The sequence below is a fragment of the Ctenocephalides felis genome, unplaced genomic scaffold, assembly GCF_003426905.1.
Source record: "Ctenocephalides felis isolate EL2017-DRISC unplaced genomic scaffold, ASM342690v1 CF-g0.4_SCAFFOLD_03602, whole genome shotgun sequence".
NCBI lineage: Eukaryota > Metazoa > Arthropoda > Insecta > Siphonaptera > Pulicidae > Ctenocephalides > Ctenocephalides felis.
Window position 1 is genome coordinate 10,001 of NW_020539756.1, and position 11,125 is coordinate 21,125.

At 38.1% G+C, this 11,125-nt stretch overlaps 1 non-coding gene and 1 pseudogene across 1 annotated transcript in view; both read left to right on the forward strand.

Annotated features, from left to right (window-relative positions):
• The window catches only part of LOC113390696, a 3,699-nt gene extending 2,857 nt beyond the window's left edge, over nucleotides 1–842 (forward strand). The window contains exon 1 of the ribosomal RNA XR_003368291.1: nucleotides 1–842. This exon is cut by the window's left edge and continues 2,857 nt beyond it. This is a non-coding gene — a ribosomal RNA (large subunit ribosomal RNA).
• Nucleotides 843–8,883: 8,041 nt separating this feature from the next.
• On the forward strand, nucleotides 8,884–10,814 carry LOC113390695 (annotated as a pseudogene).
• Nucleotides 10,815–11,125: the final 311 nt, after the last annotated feature.

Here is an 11,125-nt window from a genome sequence, read left to right on the forward strand (position 1 = left end):
AGGAAACTGCTAGGCGGGGAGTTTGACTGGGGCGGTACATCTGTCAAATAATAACGCAGGTGTCCCAAGGCCAGCTCAGCGAGGACAGAAACCTCGCGTAGAGCAAAAGGGCAAATGCTGGCTTGATCCCGTTGCTCAGTGTGCACAGGGACTGCGAAAGCATGGCCTATCGATCCTTTTGGCTTGAAGAGTTTTCAGCAAGAGGTGTCAGAAAAGTTACCACAGGGATAACTGGCTTGTGGCAGCCAAGCGTTCATATCGACGTTGCTTTTTGATCTTTCGATGTCGGCTCTTCCTATCATTGCGAAGCAGAATTCGCCAAGCGTTGGATTGTTCACCCACAAATAGGGAACGTGAGCTGGGTTTAGACCGTCGTGAGACAGGTTAGTTTTACCCTACTGATGAATCGTCGTTGCGATAGTAATCCTGCTCAGTACGAGAGGAACCGCAGGTTCGGACATTTGGTTCACGCACTCGGTCGAGCGGCCGGTGGTGCGAAGCTACCATCCGTGGGATTATGCCTGAACGCCTCTAAGGCCGTATCCTTTCTAGACAAAGTAAGCAACGATATCTCTAAGAGTCTCGTGAGTCGAAAGGCTCAATACAATGTGATTTATTAGGCATTCGGCACACGCCGTTTATCGCACGAGCCATTTTTAGCCGAATGGGGCGCTGGACAGGGGCGATATCCGTCCGTTATAACTGTCTTGCCTATAGCGGTCGATCATGGGTCACTAGTTCGATGTAGAGACTCGGAATCGTTTGTAAACGACTTAGGTACCTGGCGGGGCAGTTACCACGCTGCGATCCGTTGAGACTCAGCCCTTGGCTTGGGGATTCGTCATGTTGGCTTGACGTCACCCCACGCTATTAGAGCATAAGCCTTAAGCCGTCGCATTGCAGCATGCCACAATCAGTAGGCTTGACAGTCGAAAACTTGTACATGCTGTACATGTGACACTTCTTCGGTATCTACCTAGCTATTTTGTACAACGTGCGTGAGTCAGCACGTAAATCAAAACTTATCGACAAATTCCAATACTAGAAATATTCATTATTTCTTTCAATAACCATAATGTCAAGAGAATAGTTATAAATATTTTGTAAGTTTACGAAATATATGTTTTTAAGAGAAACTTTTCATAATTTTTTAATATAAATATATGATATAATTCATTAAATTCTGAATAGGGAGAATGTTTTTTGCTAAATTTCTTGGAAATGCGTACAAGTTGCTAATAAGCAAAGTACGTATAAGTTATCTATAATGCAAAATGCGTGCAAGTTGTCAATGTGTAAAATACGTGCAAGTTGTCAATTTGCAGAATGCGTGCAAGTTGTCAATTTGCAGAATACGTGTAAGTTGTCTATGTGCAAAATACGTGCAAGTTGCTATTTTTATTTAATTTTTGTAATATACTCTAAATAATTAGTAACTTCCAACCTATAAATATTTCGATTCTTTTATAATAAAATATTCAGTATATTCATTTCCTTTTTAACAAAATATTCAGTATTTATATATAATTTCAAACTACATCTAGTAAACTTTTAGGGGACATTTGCAAGAATATGTAACTATGCAATACGTAGTTGCTATTTTTATTTAATTTTGTAATACTCTAAATAATTAGTAACTTCCAACCTATAAATATTTCGATTCTTTTATTAAAAATTCAGTATATTCATTTCCTTTTTAATATTCAGTATTTATAATAATTTCAACTACATCTAGTAAACTTTTAGGGGACATTTGCGAGTAAGCCTAACCTAGAATCATGCATCGAAACAGGTTAAAAACATTTTCCGGCTTTTTGAAATCAGTAACTTACGGGTACATCAGACTACATCAAGTAAACTGTTAGGGGACATTTGCGAGTAAGCCTAACCTAGAATCATGCATCGAAACAGGTTAAAAACATATTCCGGCTTTTTGAAATCAGTAACTTACGGGTACATCAGACTACATCAAGTAAACTTTTAGGGGACATTTGCGAGTAAGCCTAACCTAGAATCATGCATCGAAACAGGTTAAAAACATTTTCCGGCTTTTTGAAATCAGTAACTTACGGGTACATCAGACTACATCAAGTAAACTTTTAGGGGACATTTGCGAGTAAGCCTAACCTAGAATCATGCATCGAAACAGGTTAAAAACATTTTCCGGCTTTTTGAAATCAGTAACTTACGGGTACATCAGACTACATCAAGTAAACTTTTAGGGGACATTTGCGAGTAAGCCTAACCTAGAATCATGCATCGAAACAGGTTAAAAACATTTTCCGGCTTTTTAAATCAGTAACTTACGGGTACATCAGACTACATCAAGTAAACTTTTAGGGGACATTTGCGAGTAAGCCTAACCTAGAATCATGCATCGAAACAGGTTAAAAACATTTTCCGGCTTTTTGAAATCAGTAACTTACGGGTACATCAGACTACATCAAGTAAACTTTTAGGGGACATTTGCGAGTAAGCCTAACCTAGAATCATGCATCGAAACAGGTCAAACTACTTTTGAAGAAAAATATTGTTTTTGGGTTTTTAGGAATGACATATATTTATTCTATTATTTATTTACATGACATGGTTTAAATACAACATTTTTATTTCTTTAAGTTACATTTTTATTTAAAATAAAATTTCTTACATTTAGCTAATACAATTTAAATAAATTAATATCTGAAATCTTGCTTGCTTTCCAGTCGAGGATGCTTTTCACGAGATAGTAGTGTCGCTGTCATAACACCTTCGCGATTTTGCTCTAATACGCGTTTTGATACATTAGCCAGTAATTGAACATGTCTCTCAGTTCCCTGAATGTGGACCGGAATTTTAGGGTCACTCCATGGACACTCATTGCTTTGTAGATATTGTACTAGATGTTCATGAGGAATATTTAGCGTAAAGGCTGGTTCGGATATATTTGAATAATCATCCATATCTATCATATTAGTATAGTCGGTGCATTCGAAATTTATTTCGGGTGTTTTGTAATCTCTCAATTGCGTCAGGTCTTCCACATTATTACGGTAATATAAGATTTTTCTTATAGCTGAATCTCGTATTTCCTTTTTATTATCAAACAACATTGCTAATAAAATATTTTCCGAGTGAGCATAGTTTGCGTTTTCTTTAGCAACATTGTTCACAATTTGTCTCAAATTCGAGTCTAAATATTGCGTCCAGCTAATAAATTTATAAAATAATATACTACCATACACCACAGAGTTGTAATATTTAATGTTAAAGTACATTGGAATATATCCTTTCATTACGTAGTTTGCCAGAATTTTCAAATTTTTGGATGGCTTATTAGTAGTTACATATAACCGAAGTAACCTACTAGCCTTCGTGAGCCAACGGGAATGTGCTATTGGCCCTGGTTTCATGTTAGCTAAGTCTGTCGATACTTCTCCAGAAGCAACTGCGTTAGCTATTTTTATTAAATAACTTGAGTCAGTTGTCGATTCAGCAGGACTTATATCAGCCAAATTTTCAAGTGGGATTGTTTCAAAGTCTTTTACCGGCTGGAAGTATATAGGAAAAAAAAATTATATTGAATTTGAACATAGGGTATTAAAAATAGTAAATATGTTATAACTCACCGGTATATTTTCGCATGTTTCAATTTGTTTGCTTAATATTCCAGTTTTTGTTCGTGGTCCAGTGGTCAATGATTTTTCCAAATAGTTAAATAAATGGCGAAGTGGAAGTTCGTTAAAGTGGAGAAGACACACAAACCAATGCAGTGGCCTGTTTAACTGAATTTCAAATCGACGTAAAATACCATTTTTTACGCCTGTATTTGCTGGTTCACCATCGCAACATATGCCTATCAAAGAATCGAGAGCTATTCCTTTATCGGCGAAAAACTCGTTCAATTTGATTACTTTACTTTCCGAAACTTCATTTTCCAATTTTGTGTAACCCAACAATTGGCCATTCGGTTCCTTTAAAATAACTAAATGCGCTTCTTTAATCATTCGTGGGTGAAACTTCTTATCGATTTTTTCCATGGTAATAGAATCATTTTTTCGGCCGTCGAATGAAAATGCTATTAATTCAGAAGAATCATATCGTTTGTGTAGAGCTTGCCTATTTTTCTGCCTCTCACGAACGCTTTTATTTTTATCCATAATGACAGGATTGCCCCAATCATCCGTTATGCCCAGGTCACGCAGGATTGCCGTCACCACGCCAGACCCAACTCTATCAGAAATTGCAAATCTGTCGCACATTAAGGCATAGCTTGGAGCCTTATATCTTCGACTATATGGACCACGTTTTATATGAGAAGTATTTTGTGAACTTTCCGAACTGCTTTTAAAATCAAAATCAACATCTGGAGTATATGTCTCACCTGGAGTAATATTGCTAGTTATTGTAGATTCTGATACTTCATCTTCATTTTTATAATATATTCTGGTATCGTAGATTTCCTCTCATTATGTTGATCCATCATAAACGCTTGTAAATGTTCTGGGATCAGTCCACAGGAACACAGTAATCTTCGCAAATCGCATTTGCATTTTCCAATATAAAATAATTCTTTCGTGGATTCTACAAACTCCTGAAATGATGCTTGGGTAGACTTGCTTTTATTTGTACTTTTATATTTATCAATCAATCGGTTCAATTTTCTAGCGATACTTCGTTTCTCCATAATTGGAATATCAATTTTTTCCCACGTCTGAATCAATTTCGTTACCACATTTGGAGTAAATGTTTTATATGAAAACATTTTATTTTGTTTTTTTGATTTTTCGGCCAAATAAAAATAATACCTGATAATTTCCATACTTGTCGGAAGATTTACTCCAGTAAATTCTTTTGCTTCCCCAAATGTAATTTGATCATGCGAGCGCATATGATTCAAATTACTGGCACTTGCGCCTGAATTTAAATAAGAATTCGCCATTGATACTTCACGTCTAACTGGAGAACTGAATGAAGATTTATGCCGATTTTTCACATTAATATATTCTTTTCGAAACTTCGAGAATTATTATAAAAAAATACTAGCGCACTCTGATGGAAATAAATAACAACAAACTAAACCCGATTTAAAAACCCCCGTACAAACTACCAATAAAAATATAACTATCAATTTGAATTATTCACATGCCTAAATTAATATATTAACTTATTAAAAACAGTATTTTATTGAAAATTTCGCTGGCTAAAGAGTTATTTGCGATATATGGTTTTGAAGTCAAAATTCATTTAAATAACACATATATTTCATATGAAAAGGTGCCCATATCGCTTAATTTTACTTCTATAATGATTTGGCCCACCCTATTCATTGGTTTCTTAGAAAACTGTGGTTAAATATACGGGTTTTACTAAGAAATATCAATAGGGTGGGCCAAATTTTTGCATATTGAGGCACCTCGCTAATTTAACTTTTTACATCATTTGAAACAATATTGTAAAAAAAAGCATAACCCGCAAATGAATTTAAAGTCAGCGAAAAATTTCAAACATTTTTTAATTTAAAGTAAAAATTGAAAAATCTCATGAAAAATATATTATGACATATATCGAGTTATACATCATTTTATTCTGCATCTTTCGTACGAACAAAGTTTTTTCGTATCTTTTACGGTTTTTATGTTATAGAGCAATAGGTGTAGTTTAACATGTCAAAATGCAAAGTGCGGCTAGGTTGGAGCAACACTCTTCACGATTCGATATTTCTCTAAAGAAAACATATAAAGTATTATACATCATTAGAAAGGTCTCAAAATTCTTAGTTCTTTTTCCATATATCACAACTTCGAATTTTGCACGGTGTGGCCTACAGGCGAGTTGCCGTCGTGAAAATTTGGAAAAATCGGAAAATCTAGAGAAAATTATATGAACACACTTAACCATTTATATACCATTTTATTCGTAATTTTATTCTGCATCTTTCGTACGAACAAAGTTTTTTCGTATCTTTTACGGTTTTTATGTTATAGAGCAATATGTGTAGATGTTAACATGTCAAAATGCAAAGTGCGGCTAGGTTGGAGCAACACTCTTCACGATTCGATATTTCTCTAAAGAAAACATATAAAGTATTATACATCATTAGAAAGGTCTCAAAATTCTTAGTTCTTTTTCCATATATCACAACTTCAAATTTTGCACGGTGTGGCCTACAGGCGAGTTGCCGTCGTGAAAATTGGAAAAATCGGAAAATCTAGAGAAAATTATATGAACACACCTAACCATTTATATACCATTTTATTCGTAATTTTATTCTGCATCTTTCGTACGAACAAAGTTTTTTCGTATCTTTTACGGTTTTTATGTTATAGAGCAATATGTGTAGATGTTAACATGTCAAAATGCAAAGTGCGGCTAGGTTGGAGCAACACTCTTCACGATTCGATATTTCTCTAAAGAAAACATATAAAGTATTATACATCATTAGAAAGGTCTCAAAATTCTTAGTTCTTTTCCATATATCACAACTTCGAATTTGCACGGTGTGGCCTACAGGCGAGTTGCCGTCGTGAAAATTTGGAAAAATCGGAAAATCTAGAGAAAATTATATGAACACACCTAACCATTTATATACCATTTTATTCGTAATTTTATTCTGCATCTTTCGTACGAACAAAGTTTTTTCGTATCTTTTACGGTTTAAGAGAAAATCGAGGAAAACTGGTTTGAACATTTATGTAAAATTAGAAAATTTAAACAAATAATTATAAAAAATATATAACTATATATAAATTCGTTTTATATTCATTGAGATCTATAAAAATCAATAAATATAATTTTATACAAAAGTTTAAAAAAACCAAAAAACACCTAAAAACTCAATAATTAACTATAATTCATATTGTCCATATATATAAAACTGTTTGAACATCTAACAAAATTTTCGACAAAATCATAAGGGTTCACAGTTCGAAATTTTCCCAGATTTTGTCTTGACGATTCACACCGTAACCCGGAGCGACGCCTCGCCGCAGGTCAAAATCACATCGCTTGGGACTCAGTCGAATACTTACGCTGTGGCCGCGCGCCTTATATAGGGAATAGGCTAAAGTACTCGATGTTGTTCGGGCGGGTACAGATATCATTCCCCGGTGTAGTTTTTACATCATATTCGATACTTTTAGTCTGTCAATGATATATTAGCGTAACTTTTAATAATGTTGTGAGCCACATCTAGAATTATATACCCCGTATATATTCGGATGCTGGTTTGCGGCTATAGATAACTGGTGGTAGGATCATTCGTTTTTAAACGTTCGATCAGAGAGAGTTGAAATTATTTGGGTCTGCGGACCGCAAATATGAATCTATATATTTTAATAATATAGAATTTTACTATATATTAATAATATAGAATTTTACAAATTGACTACGGTCAAATATATGTGAATGTAGCAGAACTAGCAAAGCTTCTCGCAGCGATGGTCTTTCGTTTTATGAACGTTTGATCGGAGCGAGTTGAAATTATTTGGGTCTGCGGACCGCAAATATAAAACTATATATTTTAATAATATAGGATTTTACAAATGGACTAAAGTCAAATAGATGGGTGTGTGCAGAAGAACTGACGAAGCTTCTCGCACCGAGGATCATTCATTTATGAACGTTCGATCGGTGCAAGTTAAAATTATTTGGGTCTGCTGACCACAAATATGAAATCTTGTGATTACTCGACAAATTATTGCTGTAATCAAGTGCGCTCCTATAGTATAATATACTGTGGGCAAAAGCTTCTGGCAATGATCATTCGTTTCATTAACGTTTGACCGGAGCTAGTCGCAAAATATTGCGCAGTGTGCAAAAGCAGCGTGACGCAGTTTACAACCGCTTAGCGCTCTTATGCATTGTGTGAGAGCACTGCCATGTATATCTGCTCGGTATCGCCAGATGCCTGAGAGAATGACGAAGTTCGTTGTGAAAACGGCGTTCTTTTTGAATATTATACTTTAAACGCATAGCTCAATCAATTCTTTGGGCGCTAGATGAAAGTCTAGTGTTTTAAAGTCGATTGTAGTAAACGCTTGCGTTAGTATTCTATATACTCTGCACATTTTATTCAAATTGTGCGAATTTGAACATTCGCTCATTGCGTTGTTTTAAGAAAATGAAAATCAGCGAAAGCAGATTTTCAATCTCACACACAGTGAAATATTCATATTTCAATTTTAAAGCGAGGACGTTTGTTTTTGGACCACAACGTGCTCTAAAATTGCTAAAGTGGTTGCGCGTCCTAGAGAATTTATTTTCTTGCGACCCGCCATATAGCCTGTCCAGACCATCGCGGTGATGGTTCGCACGGTAACCCGAGGCGACCCGTCGCTGCTGCAGGTCAAACTGTCGTAGACCGTGTCTAGAATAATATACGCCGTATATGTTCGGATGTCGGTTTACGGCCGGGTTCTGGACCTTATTTATAAGTGTTCAACCATACTGTACAGCATATCCGCGGGCATGTGTCGTTGACGCAAGAACTCTTATGCGGAAAATAAAATATACAAATGCAATCAACTCAATACTCTCCGAGCGAGAATAAAAGTTAGTTATAACGATGAATTCTTATAATGAATTTGCCCCGACGTTTTCAATCTAACGAAGGGTAAAGAGACTGTTTGAAATTAACTGGGTCTGCGGACCGCAAATTTCATGTACGGACCGCCGTTTCGACGGTTGTTAAAGGTCTAGCCTCTGTGTAAGCGCAGCAGAATATATAAAATATCAAGTCGCGATGTAAACTGTTCGTTATGTTCAGGGAATATCGTACGACTCAGATATATATATGTAAGAAAATTCGTTGTTTAGAAATATTCATCGAACTTTTCTATACAAAGTGTGGTCTCTCGGGTGACGCCGAGGGACATTTACGCACTATGCTATTATATATATAGCACCCTGGTTGATCCTGCCAGTAGTATATGCTTGTCTCAAAGATTAAGCCATGCATGTCTCAGTGCAAGCCACATTAAGGTGAAACCGCGAATGGCTCATTACATCAGTTATGGTTCCTTAGATCGTACCCACATTACTTGGATAACTGTGGTAATTCTAGAGCTAATACATGCAAATAGAGTTCCGACCAGAGATGGAAGGAATGCTTTTTATTAGATCAAAACCAATCGGTGGCGGGCTTGCCTTGCTCACGTTTGACTTGGTGACTCTGAATAACTTTGTGCCGATCGCACGGTCTAGTACCGGCGACGCATCTTTCAAATGTCTGCCTTATCAACTGTCGATGGTAGTTTCTGCGACTACCATGGTTGTTACGGGTAACGGGGAATCAGGGTTCGATTCCGGAGAGGGAGCCTGAGAGAGAAACGGCTACCACATCCAAGGAAGGCAGCAGGCGCGCAAATTACCCACTCCCGGCACGGGGAGGTAGTGGACGAAAATAACGATACGGGACTCATCCGAGGCCCCGTAATCGGAATGAGTACACTTTAAATCCTTTAACGAGGATCTATTAGAGGGCCAGTCTGGTGCCAGCAGCCGCGGTAATTCCAGCTCTAATAGCGTATATTAAAGTTGTTGCGGTTAAAAAGCTCGTAGTTGAATTTGTGTCCCACACTGTCGGTTCACCGCCTCGCGGTGTTCAACAGGCAGTCTGTGGGACGTCCTACGGTGGGCTTAGCCCGTAAAAAGGCGGCCCAACTCAAAATCCTACCAAGGTGCTCTCACCGAGTGTCGAGGTGGGCCGGTACGTTTACTTTGAACAAATTAGAGTGCTTAAAGCAGGCTCATTCGCCTGAATATTGTGTGCATGGAATAATGGAATAGGACCTCGGTTCTATTTTGTTGGTTTTCGGAATTCCGAGGTAATGATTAATAGGGACAACTGGGGGCATTCGTATTGCGAAGTTAGAGGTGAAATTCTTGGATCGTCGCAAGACGGACAGAAGCGAAAGCATTTGCCAAATGTGTTTTCAATCAATCAAGAACGAAAGTTAGAGGTTCGAAGGCGATCAGATACCCGCCCTAGTTTTAACCATAAACGATGCCAGCTAGCGATCCGCCGAAGTTCCCCGATGACTCGGCGGGCAGCTTCCGGGAAACCAAAGCTTTGGGTTCCGGGGGAAGTATGGTTGCAAAGCTGAACATTAAAGGAATTGACGGAAGGGCACTACAAGGAGTGGAGCCTGCGGCTTAATTTGACTCAACACGGGAAACCTCACCAGGTCCGGACACCGGAAGATTGACAGATTGAGAGTCTTTCTTGATTCGGTGGGTGGTGGTGCATGGCCGTTCTTAGTTGGTGGAGCGATTTGTCTGGTTAATTCTGATAACGAACGAGACTCTAGCCTGCTAAATAGGCGTACTTTCGGTATCGCAAAGACCCTCCGCTTCGGCTTCGGTCGTTGGTGGTTGTGGTTCTTACTACCGGCGTACAAATATATCTTCTTAGAGGGACAGGTGGCATTTAGTCGCACGAAATTGAGCAATAACAGGTTCGTGATGCCCTTAGATGTTCTGGGCGCACGCGCGCTTACACTGAAGAGATCAGCAGGTTTTCCTTGGCCGAATGGTCCGGGGGTAATCCGTTGAAGCCTCTTCGTGCTAGGGATTGGGGCTTGCAATTCTTCCCCATGAACGAGGAATTCCTAGTAAGCGCGAGTCATAAGCTTGCGTTGATTACGTCCCTGCCCTTTGTACACACCGCCCGTCGCTACTACCGATTGAATTATTATTAGTGAGGTCTTCGGACCGGTGCGCGGCAGCGTTTCGACATTGCCGATGTTGCTGGGAAGATAACCGAAACTTGATTATTTAGAGGAAGTAAAAGTCGTAACAAGGTTTCCGTAGGTGAACCTGCGGAAGGATCATTAACGTACATTTATATTAAGTGAATGAAGCGTGTGCTATATGTCGCAATATAATGTTGCAGACTAAATGTTGTGCGCTCCCATGGTATAAATATACTGTGGGCAAAAGCCTCTGGCAATGATCATTCGTTTCATTAACGTTTGACCGGAGCTAGTCGCAAAATATTGCGCAGGTGCAAAAGCAGCGTGACGCAGTTTACCAACCGCTTAGCGCTCTATGCATTGTGTGAGAGCACTGCCATGTATATCTGCTCGGTATCGCCAGATGCCTGAGCGAATGACGAAGTTGTTGTGAAAACGCGCTTCTTTTTGAA